The sequence below is a fragment of the Trachemys scripta genome, chromosome 6 (genome assembly GCF_013100865.1).
Source record: "Trachemys scripta elegans isolate TJP31775 chromosome 6, CAS_Tse_1.0, whole genome shotgun sequence".
In the NCBI taxonomy this organism is placed as follows: domain Eukaryota; kingdom Metazoa; phylum Chordata; order Testudines; family Emydidae; genus Trachemys; species Trachemys scripta.
Window position 1 is genome coordinate 43,233,362 of NC_048303.1, and position 17,144 is coordinate 43,250,505.

The window sequence follows — 17,144 nt, forward strand, 5'->3', positions numbered from 1 at the left end:
CATACATGATATGAATTGCATCATGTTATTCCTAGAAGTCATGGATGATTCAATCATAACGAAGCTTACATCACTCTGCTGAACAAATTGCCCTATATCATCTCTAGAAATCATACAGTGTTGTGCTCTTATTTGTCAGTGTTTGATTTTGCAAAGGGACACATTTCTGTTTACCCAAAGTGAGCAGAGATGCCTTGTACTTGTGTGAACAGTGCAGATAACTTCTGCTAGATTTGTGGTGAAGTGACTTTTGCATCACAAAAGCGCAGTATAACCACTATGGTTAAGAAAGCCTATCACCTTTATTTTGGCTGCAAAATTGGAGATCAGAACAAGAGGTGGGCCCCACACATATGCTGCAACACTTGTGCAACAAATCTTCCCCAGTGGTTGAACAGGAAAAGGAAATCTATGCCTTTTGCAGTGCCAATGATTTGGAGAGAGCCAACAGATCATACCAGTAATTGTTACTTCTGCATGGTGCCTCCAGTTGGGAAAGGTGTGTCAAAGAAGAAAAAGTGGACTGTGCATTATCCAAACATTCCACAGCTATACACCCAGTACCCCATGGAGGAGGACTGCCAGTTCCTGATGCACCAGAATCATTCTCACTTGAGTCAGACAAGGAAGAGGAAGAGGATGAAACTTCTGGTCCTGAACCATCAATGTCACAGGACCCACATTTTCTCCCATCCTCCTCCTCTGAACCACACCTCATAACACAAGGTGAACTGAATGACCTTGTCAGGGATTTGGAACTACCCAAGAGTAAGGCAGAGCTGTTGGGCTCCAGACTACAGCAGTGGAATCTCCTGGCAGGTGATGTTAGGGTTTCCATGTTCCGTGACTGTCAAAAGGATCTTGTCCCAATCTTCTTCATGGAAGGTGATCTTGTAGCCTGCAACAACATCGATGGTGTGATGGCAGCCCCCAACATGGTTCACGATCCAGATGAGTGGAGACTGTTCATTGATTCATCGAAGACGAGTCTTAAAGCTGTTTTACTGCATAATGGCAATGTTTTGCCATCAATTCCAGTTGGTCTTGCAGTCCATATGAAGGAAACCTATGACAACATGAAACAACTTCTGAGGTGCATAAACTATGACCAACATCAGTGGCAGCTTTGTGGCGATTTGAAGGTTGTTGTTCTCTTGCTTGGTCTGCAGACTGGATACACAAAGTACTGCTGTTTTCTCTGCGAATGGGATAGTCGTGCAAGAGATTCCTACTACATCAAGAAAGATTGGCCACTCCGACAGTCATTGGAGCCTGGGAGGAAAAGTGTTCAGCATCCACCACTTGTTGAATCAAGGAAGATTTTGTTACCACCCTTACACATCAAGCTGGGTCTGATGAAGAATTTTGTCAAGGCCATTGACAAAACACAAGCAGCTTTCAAGTACCTCTGTGGAAAATTTCCAAGGTTAAGCGAAGCTAAGATAAAGGAAGGTGTCTTTGTGGTCCTCAGAGTCATGAACTTCGAGATGATGCATTTGACCATGCACTGCGTGGCAAGGAAAGGACAGCATGGAAAGCCTTCCAGTTAGTGGCAATAAATTTTCTCGGAAACAACAAGGCAGACAACTACAGGTTGTTGGTGGAAAACCTCCTCAAGGCAGACAAAAGCCTTGGTTGCAACATGTCACTAAAGATACATTTTTTGCACTCTCATCCAGATTTTTTTTTACGGAACTGCGGAGCAGTGAGCGACGAGCACGGCAATCGATTTCACCAGGACATTGCAACAATGGAGAAACGCTATCAGGGCAAATGGAGCCCATCAATGCTTGCAGACTATTGCTGGATAGTGACAAGAGATGCTCCATTTAATGAATACAAGAGACAAGCCAGGAAGCGCCAAGTAGACACTGAATAGAACTAAACTATGTACATAATAGTTTTTTGCCTTTTGTTTCATAATTAATTTATATAACACTTTTGCTGATTTTCAAAGCATTACATAAACGGGACAGGTGAAATATCATCATGTAAAGCAACCATAAACACATGAAAAGACCTAGGTTTACAATTTATGATTAAAACTCTACTATCTACACAATATACATAGACATAAAATGTAAAAACTTAAATATCTTAGAAACAGTAGCCAGTTGTTTTAATTGTCATATTTCAATTCAGCACATCAAAATACAGAATAAATAGCACATTTTATCTCTGAAGCAGACAACTTCTCAAAAATTGTAGACCAGGTGTAATTATTGTTTAACCCCCCGCTCCCCCCAATTTCCTGTGAAACTGGAAACTAAAATCAATAAAAATTAAAAATGCTTACAAATAAACATGGATATCTGTTGAAATTATAGAACAATAAAAATGGAATTCTGCCAATCCTAAATACGGGTTGCCATGAGTTCAAATGTATCCTCTGTTCCTTATATTGAGTCCTTATATAATATCACATCAAGTTCTAGGACTCAATCCTTCTCTTCAAGGAATTTAATGATCGGGACCCAGGACACTGAAAAGATTAACCTGGATTTTTAAACACAAGGACCACATGTGACAACTCCCCTCCTCAGGCACAACCGAATGGTCTGTTCAAAGTTAACAACAGTTATTTGTGTGCACAGCAGAGCTTTCTTAGGGGAGTGGCTCAAAACTGGTAAAAACTCCTGCAGGATTCAAGAATTGCCACAAACCTCACCACTTTCCATTCCAAGGGCAAGGCGCACTTTCAGCTTCCCTTCATTAATACATAAAGGGGACACCACCAACAGGTCGAAAACGGCATGCAAGAGGAAAAGCTCACCTGAATAGGTTGCAATACACACTGACTCTGCTATGGGTGCAGCATAAGAATTTGAATACAATATTAAAGACTGCACCACCCAAGCCAGATTAAAGAATTTTGGGGCTCTGTGAACTATGGAAATTGGGAACCTACCACTTAGAGCATGTGACAGCGATAGTAGAGGGCCACAAAATCCACTAAAACCCTTTGAAGGGCCAAAGGCCTCTCTCTTCTCTCCACCCCAAAGTGGCTACATACTCATCCATGGGGTAACAACAAGCAGCGCCAGCTCTCAAGGTGGTTAGTCAGCAGTAGTAGCCTGAGCATGCTTGCTTCTAAGGAAACAGCTCCTGGGGCAGCTATGCAATGCCATCCCCTACCAGGGCAATAGAGCACTCTCATAGCAGCAGCATGCCTTTTATGGCCAGCAGTAGGTCCACACAAAGAATGCAGGAGTAACAGTGTGGGGAGCAAACTTTTCCCTGTGCACCTTTCAGCATGTGAGCTGATCTGATGGGCTGGTGCAGACCCCGAGCTACCAGCTGCCCATTCCTTCCCCCCCCTTCCTTTCGGTGGTTGAGGGACCCACTCAGAGCTGTGCAAGAACACATTGCTTAACCAGGTCTGGATCCACTTCTATAGAAATATAAAGCCAGCCTTTGAGTAGGAATAGGTAATTATTTATATTCGTCATGAAGACTCTGCTCTTATCACTTAGGAGTAATAGCAGCCATGGGTAATGGGGCTAGAAGTTATCAATGGGTGGAGAGTGGGTAAGCTTGGACATCCCAAGACTTGCTAAACCAGGGACACCAGGAAAGTAGTGTTTAACTCCTCCCTCTCCCCACATGCTTTTCCCATTCTTTGCTTCGTTCCCACTGTTCAACAAGGACCAAATATTTTTGGCTCTCATCTACTGCCCTATGTAGTGAGATGAGACCCCCACAGTGCTCTGGGAGCCATCCTGTTGCTTCTGGGGAGTCCCCCTGCCAATGATAATGGGGCAGAAAGGAGCACCAGGAAGAGCACATGAGAGAAAAGGGGCTGAGGATAAATGGAAAAGATCTTTAGAACAAAGGGTAGCAGAGCAACAGAGGGAACACACACTGAGAAAGATAAATATGAATAATAAACAAAACTGTCATTGTAATCTGACAGGCAGCCAAAAAGTGTATAAGGTGTCTCAGATCAATAAAAAGGGCACAGCAATTGCTCAGAAGAACTTACAATATCAGTGAAAAGAAGGAGATTGGTGGTGGGGGAGGGAGGGAGAAGAGAAAGGTCATGGGATCAATAGGGAAGAGGATACAAATATGACTGCATGTATCTTGGCATTTCTTATTTTAAAGTATTTGTAAAATGGAAAAAAAATAGCAAAAGAAGAGAATCAGGGGCCAGGCCTCAGCTAGTTTAAAGTGGTCACAGCTCCATCATAAGAATTTCAATAGTTTGCAGCTGATGATCTGCGCCAGTTTCAAGGTGGATGCCAAGAGTTTATTTGTTCAACCACATATGCAGAAATACATATACAATATCTAGACATATTTAAAGTCTTATCTGTAGCTAGTAATGCCCCAGAAATGTCAGCCTGGCATTTTATAATATCGTAACATGTTCTCAATTTGTCCGAAAGCAAAAAGCATGAACTGATATGCAAGCAAGAGTTTCTGGTCTATCTAGGTACCTATATCTCTGCTCATCATCATTAGTATCTTGTCTAATACCTATGTAAATAATTGTAACATTTCTCAACAAATACTTTCAGTACATTCAAATACAATCATTTCACAGATTTAGTTACAGGTGAATGATGTGATATAACGGAAGGAAATAACAGATAAATAGTTTTTGAGGGGTTCCCCCCCAAAGCCAAAGACTAATATACGATGGCATTTTCATGTCATCTCAGTAAGTTTCTGAGAACACAAGCGCCCTACCCTTTACTACTTTAGTATTCTTTACCCATTGCTGTAAACTGAACAGACTTTTGGCTATTTGCTTCCAGATGTCACCAGTCTCTCTTGCAATCCTGGAGACCATTAAGGCTTATTGGATGCTTGCATCTACACCATATCAAAGGACCTGAAAATCCTGCTTTGAGGCCATGTGCTTATTCAACCACCATCTTTTCCTCTCTTCTGTGTTATGGTCTTCCAAATAAAGTTAGATGCATAAACGTCTTTAAAATAATGGTAGTGTTAAAGACCGAGTATGCATAATTAGGGCACTTGGGAAAGAACATGTTATGGGTGAGAACCATCAAAGCTACGCTGTCCGTATATGTGGTGGCACATTTGTAGCCTTGTCAGAGTGCAGCGAGCTGCATGGTAGGAAACTCTAATGTTCAGAATTCAGCCTTGCATTCTTATTCCCCATATGATCATTCTCAAGTGGCTGCTTATCCTGCCCTTTATGTAGCTACTAGAGTGCATAGTTGTATGCAAATTTGATTGTCATTAAATGACAGAGAGTTGTAGTATATAGAGATGAGATACACATTTGACAGTGCCAATTTTTGTAGATAGCTTTGAAGTTTTAAAAGTAAATTTTAATCCCGCAGTCGAGAAATCAAGGTTGTCTTGGTGGAGAGCTCTCAAAATGTTTTTCTTGAGCACTCAACCGTGAGCATAAATTTTTATTTTTTGAGGCTGACTAATGCATGAGTTACAAATACAAAAAGGCTAAGTGAGGACAGATTATAATGGAACATTGGACAGGACAAAAAAAGCAGTTATTTTTCTTCAACACAAAAGCAGCAGATAGACTTTTGGCTATCAACAAACATCATGAAGCGTTTGCCAATTTAGGCAGTCAACAAGACCAGAATTTCCGCACAAGGGTTGCAGAACACATTTTCCTTATTTCTGCTATATAGCATCATAATCCAGTCTAACATTGTGGCCTTAACAGATCTGAAACTATTGCTAGTATAGGTTCTGTGAATAAGGGGAAAGTGGTGGACATGATATACCTTGACTTTAGCAAAGCTTTTGATATGGGCTCCCACGGTATTCTTGACAACAAGTAAATAATTACGGATTGGATGAACGGACTATAAGGTGGATAGAAAGCTGGCTAGATCGTCTGGCTCAACGGGTAATGATCAACAGCTCTATGTCTAGTTAGCATCTAGTCTGGTATCAAGTGGAGTGCCCCAGGGGTCGGTCCTGGGGCTGGTTTTGTTCAACATCTTCACTAATGAACTGGATGACTGGATGGATTGCACCCTCAGCAAGTTCGTGGATGACACTACACTGGGTAGAGAGGTAGATATGCTAGAGGGTAGGGATAGGGTCCAAAGTGACCTAGACAAATTGGAGGATTGGGCCAAAAGAAATTGGATGAGGTTCAAACAAGGACAAGTGCAGAGTCCTGCACTTAGGACGGAAGAATCCCATGCACTGCTACAGGCTGGGGACCGACTGGTTAAGCGGCAGTGCTGCAGAAAAGGACCTAGGGATTACAGTGGACGAGAAGCTGGATATGAGTCAACAGTGTGCCCTTGCTGCCAAAAAGGCTAACGGCATATTGGGTTGCATTAGTAGGACCATTGCCAGCAGATCCAGGGAAGTGATTATTCCCCTCTATTTGGCACAGGTGAGGCCACATCTGGAGTACTGCATCCAGTTTTGGACTCCCCACTACAGAAAAGACGTGGACAAATTGGAGAGAGTCCATGGAGGGCAACAAAAATTATTAGGAGGCTGGGGCATATGACTGATGAGAGGTGGAGGGAACTGGGGTTACTTAGTCTGCAGAAGAGAAGAGTGAGGGGGGATTTGATAGCAGCCTTCAACTATCTGAAGGGGGGTTCCAAAGAGGATGGAGCTAGGCTGTTCTCAGTGGTGGCAGATGGCAGAACAAGAAGCAATGATCTCAAGTTGCAGTGGGGGAGGTCTAGGTTGGATATTAGGAAAAACTATTTCACTAGGAGGGTGGTGAAGCACTGGAATGGGTAAATTAGGGAGGTGATGGAATCTCAATCCTTAGAGGTTTTTAAGGCCCGGTTTGGTCCTGCTTTGAGCAGGGAGTTGGACTAGATGACCTCCTGAGGTCTCTTCCAACCCTAATCTTCTATGAAAGGCAGAGTCAAAGTGCAATCCAGGATGTTTGACTATTTGTATTTCTCTGTGACTACAGTAAGAGAAGCGCAGCCCAAACAAAGCTTGGCTTGGAGCCCCTATACTTTTTTAAAATCAGGGCTTAATTTGTGCCAAGGCTTGCCAGGGCTGAGCCCTAGCACCTCTAGGCTTGGCGGTTCATAGCCCGAGCACCTCTGGGGTTGCCACGTCAGTTATTAAAGTAAAAAATTGCTTGAGCCCCAGCACTTTTCATTACAAATTAAGCACTGCCTAAAATCAAGGGTACTATACATGGTATGGTACAACAAGATTCAATGGATGAAATGTAAAGATAGACAAATTCAGTCCAGAAATAAGGCAAATAATACATTTTCCACAGTGAGGAACTGAACCTTGGAACAATTTACCAAGGGTTATGGTGGATTCACCGTCACTGGCAATTTTAAAATTATGATTGGATGTTTTTCTAGAATATTTGCTCTAGTTCAAAATGAAGTAATTCAGGGAAGGTCTCTGGCATATGATATGCAGGAAGTCGGACTAAATGCTCACTGTGGTCTCTTCTGGCCTTAGAACCTGTGGTCATCCTAGTTCCAAATCTGGAATAAGTGACCACAGTAAGGACATCTAGCAAAAAGGAGAAAGGAGTTTGAAGGCAGGATTCTCAGCTCCTGTATGTCAAGTAAAGCGGCTGGGATAGCAGAAGAGGCTCCACAAGCCCCAACACCGACAAGGGCTGGTGTAAGGGGTGTATCATAGCAGGAGGCACAGTATCTCACCCTGCAAGTGTATGCCTAGCCATCATTAAGGTAACTATCACATATAGCTCAAGAGATTAAACAAACAAAATGGTACATAAAAAGCTTATTTCTCTGGCAAGATCAGAGTTGAAGGATGTTTTGCCTCCAGACAATCAATGACATTAACATCTAATGCAGAGGAAGAGCTGTCATCTTTACACTACCTGAGGGAATCCGTGATTCCATCAACTGTAACAGGAAACAATCTTAAGGGCTTGAACTCTGAGCTTGGTAGGTAAGTGAGGGGGTTTTCAGTTCTCACATTTTGAAAAGTATATTTTTAACTTAAGTCTAGATATATTCAACCAATACAGCTTAATATTTATTTAAATGAAATCATTTTGGTTCATCTTTAAGATCTGCTGAAATTATTCCTTCTTGAATATCTAAACCAGGTGTGGAAAAGATGAATAACTAGGTTTTTATTAACCTTGCACATTGGACTTTGATAGAAGCAACCGTATCTAATTTTTTTTTAAGAAATGTAATCATATATTTCCCATACAATATATGTTTTAACAAACAGAAAGCTTTCCTTAGAATACAAAAGTTCTTATATTCTGCATACTACAGTATGTGTCAGCTTTGAGACAGAAGAATTTGCCTTTTTAGATATTGTACACTACCTAATCCTCAAGAGGAAAGAGTCCAAAAATGTAACTGATACAAAGCCACTGACAGACAGCCAGGACTAAGTGCTGAGCTTCTATCTACAGTACAATGCTTTTTATTCTTGGCACCATAAATCAGAAGACATCAAAAAGTTAGCGAATTCCTGCCATAGTAACAGTGATTACCTCTATGCCAGACCTTATGAGTGCCACACTGCAAAAGATTCCAGTTTCTAGGTTTTACTGTGCAATATAGAAGTAACATGAGAGGTCATGCTTACACTTGGAAAAGGCATGTACTTTTTAAAAAAAAGTCATAACAGACAAGAGGAGAGTTGGTGGAGTAACTAGAAGCACTAAGACATCACCATAAAATTAACTGATTACGAAAATATACTGTTCTTAATTTGTGCTCTGGTAAATAAAAAGGGCACTGCAAAGGCATAACTGCATTTGAATTGTTACATTTAACGGTCAGCATTGGGCATCAAGACAAGTGCTGGATGCAAGCTCCAAGCAATAAACATGTTTGTGGCAAATATTAAATATTGCTACATTATCTGAACTGCTTTGTACTTTAAAAACAAATTTATTTTGAGTTATTCTTTAATGTGTAACCAAGACCATAAATATTTTCATGCGTTTTAGTAGGCAGCTTCAATGAAGCACGAAGAGCAGAAAGATCAGTAGCCAAATAAATACTGAGATGTTACTTAGAAGAATTACTAAAATAATATAAAAGATTAATTACCACCCCCATTCCTTTTTAGAATGTTCATAGCTGACCACCACCATCTTTTTGGTCTGTTTTCTGATGAGGCGAGCACACATACTGTGATGAAGTGAAATGTGTCTGACCTGGAGATAAACTTACAGTGATTATTTGGAGTTCACAGTCTATTTAAAAATCCTCTTCTTAGAAGACAAACAGCAGCAGAGGTTAGCATGCAAAGCTATTTTGTTTTTTTCCCCTTTTTAAATGCATATGGATTTCCACAGACATGTGTCAACTATACACAGACTGGGTATTCACAGTGTGGACTCCAATCAATTGCATATCTGGCAACTGAAATGTTGTTCTATTAATAAGGAGAACAGGAAGGAAGTGACTAATACAGGGTATGCAGATGACACTTCACCTCTTCATTATACCTGTCCTCCCACTATTCCAGAAACAATCAAAAGTACCTAACCCTTCAGAATTTAATTCCTATAACATCCCCATACTGGCTAGTGCATGTGTATTTTAAATAATCTGAAGACATGGCTTTAGTACAAGGGCACAACTGTGCTGTATTTTCAGCATTTCCGAATCTATCGGAACTCCTTAACTCCGTTCTTCAACACAGGACAAAGAACAGGGCCTTATGCAAGGCACAGTTGATATTTCATGCCTAGGCAGTGAAGCAGAGAATGCTATGACTTATTACACTCCCAAAAATCTTGTTTTAATACTGGGCAAGTTTAGAACTTTAATCTCTACCACACCTATCTGAGTCTTCCTAAGAAAAATTATAATACTTATAATTTTACTCCTGCTGAAGTACCCTAACTTGTACTAGTAAGAATGCTTTGCATTTCAACCTTAATACAATAGTTTAAAACTATATTTAAGGAATCTATTAGTAGGGCATATATATACATTGTGCATGTGAAAGCATTGACTATTATGGGCTGTATTCTCCATTACCTGTTTAGCCAATCACACCCATGCAATATTAGCATAACAGTATGGTTCTCCTGAGGTAGCATTTTTTATGCACTGTGTTCAACTTGCACAGGTATAAGTGATTACATAAAATAAGGTTACCATACGTCCGGTTTTTCCCGGACATGTTCAGCTTTTCGGCAATCAAACCCCCATCTGGGGGGGAATTACCAAAAAGCCGAACATGTCCGGGAAAAATACCGGCCGGGCACTTCCTCTCCCGCGGCTGCTCTGCTCCTCCCCGGACTCAGACTTCGGCTCTGTTTAAGAGCCAAGCTGCCCAAGCCAGCACTACCGGCTTCGGGCAGCCCCCGTGCCTCCGGACCCTTCGTCGCCGGAGCAGGGCAGCTGGAGCTGGGGAGGAGAAGTGCCCAGCCGGTGGCTGGGGTCCGGAGGCATAGGGGCTGCCTGAAGCCTGAGTGCTACTGGCTTCATGGTTTGCCGGGCAGCCTCCAGATCCTGCGCCCCCGGCTGGGCGCTTCCCAGCGCAGCTGGAGCCCGGGAGTGGAAGCGCCCAGCCGGGGGCGCAGGATCTGGAGGCTGCCCGGCAAACCGTAAAGCTGGTAGTGCTCGGGCAGCCCTTTTTGCGTGGCTGGGAGAACAGGTATAATGTTAGGAGTTAGGGCAGGGACTTTGGGGAAGGGGCGGGGAAAGGGCGGAGGTGGGGCGGGGCCGGAGTTGGGAAAGGGGCGGGGCTCTTTTATTTTTTAAATATGGTAACCCTACATAAAAGATGCAAGACAGTGGAGAATTAGGTCCTGTGTGCAGTATATTAAAAGTAAGTGACAACTTATATACACATATTTTCATGCCAAGCTTTTGCTGCCACATCTACAAATTGAATCTTGAGGATACGGTTACAAAATCCAAGTTCACAAGGTGGCAGCACAGAAACTATTTGCTATTTTAATCTGTTTTATCCCACTGTGCTTCTATGTGGGTTAATTAGTGATTAGAGTTCAGACTGTAAACTGCCACTCAGAATACTGTTCTAAAGTTTAGGATGGCCCATCCAGGCCGGTGTTTGCTGTCTCAATCAGCAAGTCATCTGACAAAGCCAAGCCTTGTTTACTCAGCACCTAATAGCTAAAAGGTACAGAGCCTTCTAGTATCTGCAGTCACCATTCCAGTTTATAGCAATATGCACTTGCACATTTCACTGCACTCTGACATCATTCTCCAATCTCTACAATTAAACAAGTACTTTCATGCAACTCCTGTAAGAGATTTCATTTTGCTACCTTTTCAGATATGCAGTGACATTAAAATTTAGCGTTTCATATCATGCCCATCAAATTCAGCAACAGCTCTCGAAGATAGTGTTGAACCCTGTTCAATATATTAACAAGCCATGAGTCTGCATCATCATGAGGCCCCTCTTATTTTCCTGTTCCTGGCTTGACTCCAAGCTGCCAAGGTCTGGGAAGAAATACTGGCAAGGCAGCAAAGACCGTGGGGAGGAAGCAAAGGAAGGAGGGAGGGGGACTGGAGTGGAGTTCGCAGTGCAGTAGTAGATAAAGAAACCACAATGAGTAGCTCCAGAGGAAGCCTTATCTAGTTCTTCCTAGCTGCAAGAATGGCAGTCAGCAGGCCAGCTAATTAGGCATGATTGAGTTATGAGTCTCAATGAAATTATGTTAAATTAAATGTTAAGATGCCACAGCAACATTTGGGGGGTGGGTGGGGGGGGGTTAGGTAACTTATTTTCAAGATCTTAGAAGGTTGGGGTGGTCTCTTGGGGACAACTTGGGAGATTGTTATAATTTTTTGTTTGTATTACCATAGTGAGTAGGAGCCCTCATTTGGGACCAGAACCCCACTGTGCTAAGCACTTATAGAAACAACAAAAATGGTTCCTGTGTCAAAGAGCTGAGAATCAAAGTATAAGACAGTAGATGGATACAGACAGGGGAGTACAACGAAAACAGTGAGACAGCATTGGTCAGCATGATAGGCAGTGGTATCAGCACACCACCGGCCTAACTGGTGTCAAGTTCTTTGTAGCCATCATGGGAGAGGTTCAAGAAGGGATGTGAGGAGGATGGTTTGGAGCGAGGAAGAGAAACAGGACCTACTGAAGGTCAGCATGGAAGAAAGCATGAAGATGCCTGTTGGATAGAGGTTGGAGGCATGGGCTAGTCACAGGTGGGAGTTGACATTTTGATAGCAAGTAAGAGACTATACATACAATGAGATTAAGCCAAAGAAGGGCTTTGAGAGTGACAAACAGTTTTTGTTTGATGCAATAAAGAAGGGAGAACCTGTGGAGGGATGCAAAGAGAAGAGTGACATGGTGTCATAACTATAAAGGGAAGGGTAACAGCTGTCCTGTGTATAGTACTATAAAATCCCTCCTGGCCAGAGACTCCAAAATCCTTTTCCCTGTAAAGGGTTAAGAAGCTCGGGTAACCTGGCTGGCATCTGACCTAAAGGACCAATAAGGGGACAAGATACTTTCAAATCTGGGGGGGGGGGGGGAGGGGAGGGGAGGCTTTTGTTTGGGTTCTTTGTTTGGGAGTGTGTTCGCTCTCGGGACTGAGAGGAACCAGACATCAATCCAGGTTCTCCACATCTTTCTAAACAAGTCTTTCCTATTTCAAACTTGTAAGTAAAAAGCCAGGCAAGGCGTGTTAGTTTTCCTTTGTTTTCTCAACTTGTAAATGTACCTTTTACTAGAGTGTTTATCTTTGTTTGCTGTACTTTGAACCTAAGACAAGAGGGGAGTCCTCTGAGCTCTTTAAGTTTGATTACCCTGTAAGGTTAATTTCCATACTGATTTTACAGAGATGATTTTTACCTTTTTCTTTAATTAAAAGCCTTCTTTTTAAGAACCTGATTGATTTTTCCTTGTTTTAGATCCAAGGGGTTTGGATCTGGATTCACCAGGAGTTGGTGGGAGAAAGGAGGGGGAATGGTTAATTTTTCCTTGTTTTAGATCCAAGGGGTTTGGATCTGGATTCACCAGGAGTTGGTGGGAGAAAGGAGGGGGAATGGTTAATTTTTCCTTATTTTAGATCCAAGGGGTTTGGATCTGGATTCACCAGGGAATTGGTGAAGGTTTCTCAAGGCTTCCCAGGGAGGGAATGGTGGCAGCGGGACCAGAGCTAAGCTGGTAGTTAAGCTTAGAAGTTTTCATGCAGGCCCCTACATTTGTACCCTAAAGTTCAAAGTGGGGATACAGCCTTGACACATGGTCAAAGCAATGGGCTGGGAAAGTGATCTCTGCAACAGGACTCTGAATGGATTAGAGTGAAACAAGATTGTTATTGTCAAGGCCAAAGAAGAGTATTTGCAGTAACATAGGTGTGTTATGAAACCTTGGATGAGAGCTTTAGGTATGGGGATGGGTAGAAAAGCCCATATCTTATTTCTTATGCAGAAAGAATCTGCAAGATTTATACATAGACTTGATGTAGAGAGGCCCAAGGCCAAAAATGATCCCAAGTTATGGGTTCGAATGACAGGAAAGATGGTGGTGATGTCACAGTAACCAAGAAAGGAGGTAGCAGGGAGGGCTGGGCCTGGAAGATTAAGAGTTCTGTTTTAGTCATTTTGAGTTTGAGCCGACAGCTAGACATCCAGAAGATGTCAGAGGGGGCGGAGATTTTAGTTTGGACAGAAGAAAGGTATGAAGTAGAGAGGCGGATCTGTGAGTGTTCAGCACAGAGATGCTAGTTGAATTTTGTTTGCATACAAGATTACCCAGACAAAAAGTGTAGACGGAAACAAGAAGGGGACCAAGGACAGAGCCAAGTTGATCATATCCCAGGCAACTAGAAAGGAAGGGTGCATGTAACAGAGTTAACAAGGCTCGGTGGTTGCAATGCATGTTTTATCATGCTTCTTCATTCAGGGTCTAGGTTTGTTTTTAAAGGAGTATTTACGAACAACATGGATTGAAGCCAAAGAGTGGCAGCAGAAGCTCAAGCCTTTCCTTCATTGTGTTGGCACTGGATGGTGAGTGATCTCCAGATGGCCTTATGTGCAAGATGTCTGACAGTATCAAAATTTGATCTAATGGCTTTCTAATTAACCAGTAGCACCCACATAAATCACATAGCATCCTCATGTGAAAATGTGAAAGTTAGCTTAATCTGAAAGGGAAAAAGCCACCTTAAATTTGGATTGGAGAGAAGCTTTGTCTTAGTCTATATTTAAAAAGTTTTGTTGGAGTAGTTATACTAGTTCAACGAGCAAAAACAAACTATACCAACAAAAGCACTTTAATGCTGGTATAAATGCATCTGTACCTGTGCTTTCACCGGTATAGAAATGTTGCATTTGGCTTTATGGGTAAAAAGTTTCTTGCACAGACCTGGCCTAAGAGACAGATCCAGTGTGGACAAAGAATCCAGTAGCACAGCAGTGTGGTCTGTCTCTCATGTCCCTTCTATAGGTGCTACGGCAGTTTGAATTTTTTCTAAAACTGACTTCTGCAGTTACAAGCTCGGCTTGTATAATGTGGTTCACACCCCCAGGAAAAATGAGAGTTAGCATTTCACATTAATCTATACTAGATAAATTTGCCAGGCCACAACCCTCTTGCCTTCTAAAAAACCAGCTTCTTCAGTGTCAACTAAATTGCAGAAAAAAGTTTTATTTTTTTTTTAAACAAGCCATTAACATGTCCATATACCATAAATGGAAAATGATCTTATAACTAACCCTTATTCCTTGCTCACTCAAGTTCCCTTATTGTTAACACTCACATCACACCTAAAGTTAAATGGTACATTTGCGTCTTTGTTCTGCAGAGTACCCAATTGCATTGGACACTATAGGTAATAAATAATTACTAACAGAAAATTAGTAATGCTGAAAATAAAGGTTTTAGAGATGGCTGTTAAGAGGTCCCAAATAACATGTATTTTGATTAAACCCACTGAAGAAACCAAACCTGCCAATCAGGAAACTTGCTATTCAGAAGACCCAAAATAGTTTTTTGCACTTGGAGTGTACTAGTGTTAGTAGAGAACTTCAGTCTGCATAGAAGAAGCAGAGCTGTTTGAGCTGAAACATTATAACCAGACACGGGGGACCAAAGTGTTCGTTGACAAGGTTTTTGTTTTAATTTCAAAAGAATTATTTAAAAGATCTATGCATGCAGGTATAAAATAAAGAGGTACAAGTTTAATGTATTACTAGTTGTCCATATTTCTCAGGTTGCTGAAGGTGTTTGGCTTCCAGCCTGTCTCAATATACCCATAAGCATGTACAACTACTGTTGAGAAATATTGTTTAAGTTACAGTAAAACTCAGACTAAGACTTTAAGGTCACAAGGGACCATCTTCTAGTCTGACCTCCTGCAGATTGCAGTCCACAGAACCTCACCCATCCACTCTTGTAATAGACCCCTAACCTCTGGCTGAGTCACTGAAGTCCTCAAACCATTTAAAGACTTCAAGTTACAGAGAATCTACCATTTACACTAATTTAAACCTGCAAGTGACCTGTGCCCCATGCTGCAGAGGAAAGTGAAGGGGGGGAAAAAAAGAAAAAAAGAAAAAGGGTGTCTCTGCCAATCTGTCCGGGGGGGAGGATTCCTTCCCAACCCCAAATATGGTGATCAGTTAGACCCTGAACATGTCAGCAAGACCACCAGCCAGACACCTGGGAAAGAATTCTCTATGGTAACTCAGAGCCCTCCCAATCTAGTGTCCCATCACCAGCCACTGGAGATATTTGCTGCTAGTCATCACAGATCATCTATGTGCCATTGTAGGTAGTCTCATCATACCCTCCCCTCCATAAACTTACAAGTTTAATTTTCCTTCAGATGGCATCACCTTCTGGGGAAATTTGGCAACAAGGAATCAGAATTTATATATTACTGCTCAGAAGAGAAACTCCTGGTGTTCATGGTAGACCACACAGGCTGTATTCTTAAAATGATCCACAAGAGAAAACTCTGGTAGCCATTTGATGTTTTAAAGACCCTTTACAGAATTTTTGATCTGCAGAAGCAGCTTTGTCATTCCAATTTTCATGTCTTATTTAAATATTGCTATATATTATATTTTGAGGTAGCCAGATAACATTCTTATTGAGTTGCATTAGTAATTTCTCACGTTCTATATAAATCTTCATGGTGGACTGAAAATCTCTTTGCTAGCACAAATTTAGTCTATGCTTCAATATAGTTAGAAGTCCTGAATAACGGCTAATCCTAGGTAGATTTCATATATTTTACAAACCACATTTAAAGTTTGGAATAATAAAAACACCCCAATTCGGCTAAGGAAAAAAATACAGAAAACCAAATTAGAACATAAGAATGACATACATCAGATACATACCATGCAAGTCTCAAAATCACTTATTGTGCCAAAACTGGAAGGAAGCAAATATAATGGACTTCTAAATCCTGGAACTTACAGACTGGGGAACCCTGTTTTGTTACCAGGTAAACAGATTGTGAAAATAACTGAAGAGGGTTATAAGACACCTATACAAACATCTCTTTTGTAAAAGGAAATCAAACCTGACCAGCCTACTAGAATTCTCTCAAGTGTTAACAAAAAGTATGGAGAACAGATTTATTTAGGCTTTGAAAAAGGCCCCCGTCCAAGTCCCTCATAAGAGGTTATTAAAGAAACTAGAGTAGTCATGGAGTGATGTTTGAAAACGCTGTCATGGTTCAGAAGCTAGATTAAAATTAAAAGGCAGAAACAAATAGCCAGTTTTCAATACGTCATAGGTTAACATGTAGTACCCAATAATTCCTAATGGTGCCAGCGGTTAATGCATTTGTTTTAGGATAGCACCTCAATCTCTTATTTGGGGCCTCCAGGCCCACAGTGCTAAATACTGTACACACAACAAAAGAAAATTCTGCCCCAGGGAGAGACTGCGATCTAAATTATATATTTGTCAAAATTAGGGGGTGAATAAGGAGGTGGTAAAATCTGCTGAGTACACAGTATTATTTAGGTTACTCAAGGAATTCCACAAGGACTTAAACCAACAGGACACTGCCAGGCTAGAACTTCCGTGTTTACAAATACAAAGTAGCTCACATTGGGGGGGGGGGGGGGGGGGGGAGAACAATTTGAGCTACTTGTACTTTGCTGCGTTCTAAGATTAACAGTAGCCATTTAGGGAAAAATATCCAAGAGTTATTGTGGATAGCTCAATGGAAGCACTCTGTTAATGTGCCACAGCAGTAAACAAAAGGTTAGGATATGTAA

At 41.6% G+C, this 17,144-nt stretch overlaps 1 protein-coding gene across 2 annotated transcripts in view; it reads right to left on the bottom strand.

The window, feature by feature from the left end:
• IQGAP2 (IQ motif containing GTPase activating protein 2) overlaps nt 1–17,144 on the bottom strand; it is a 238,682-nt gene that overhangs the window by 122,235 nt on the left and 99,303 nt on the right. The window lies entirely within an intron of this gene.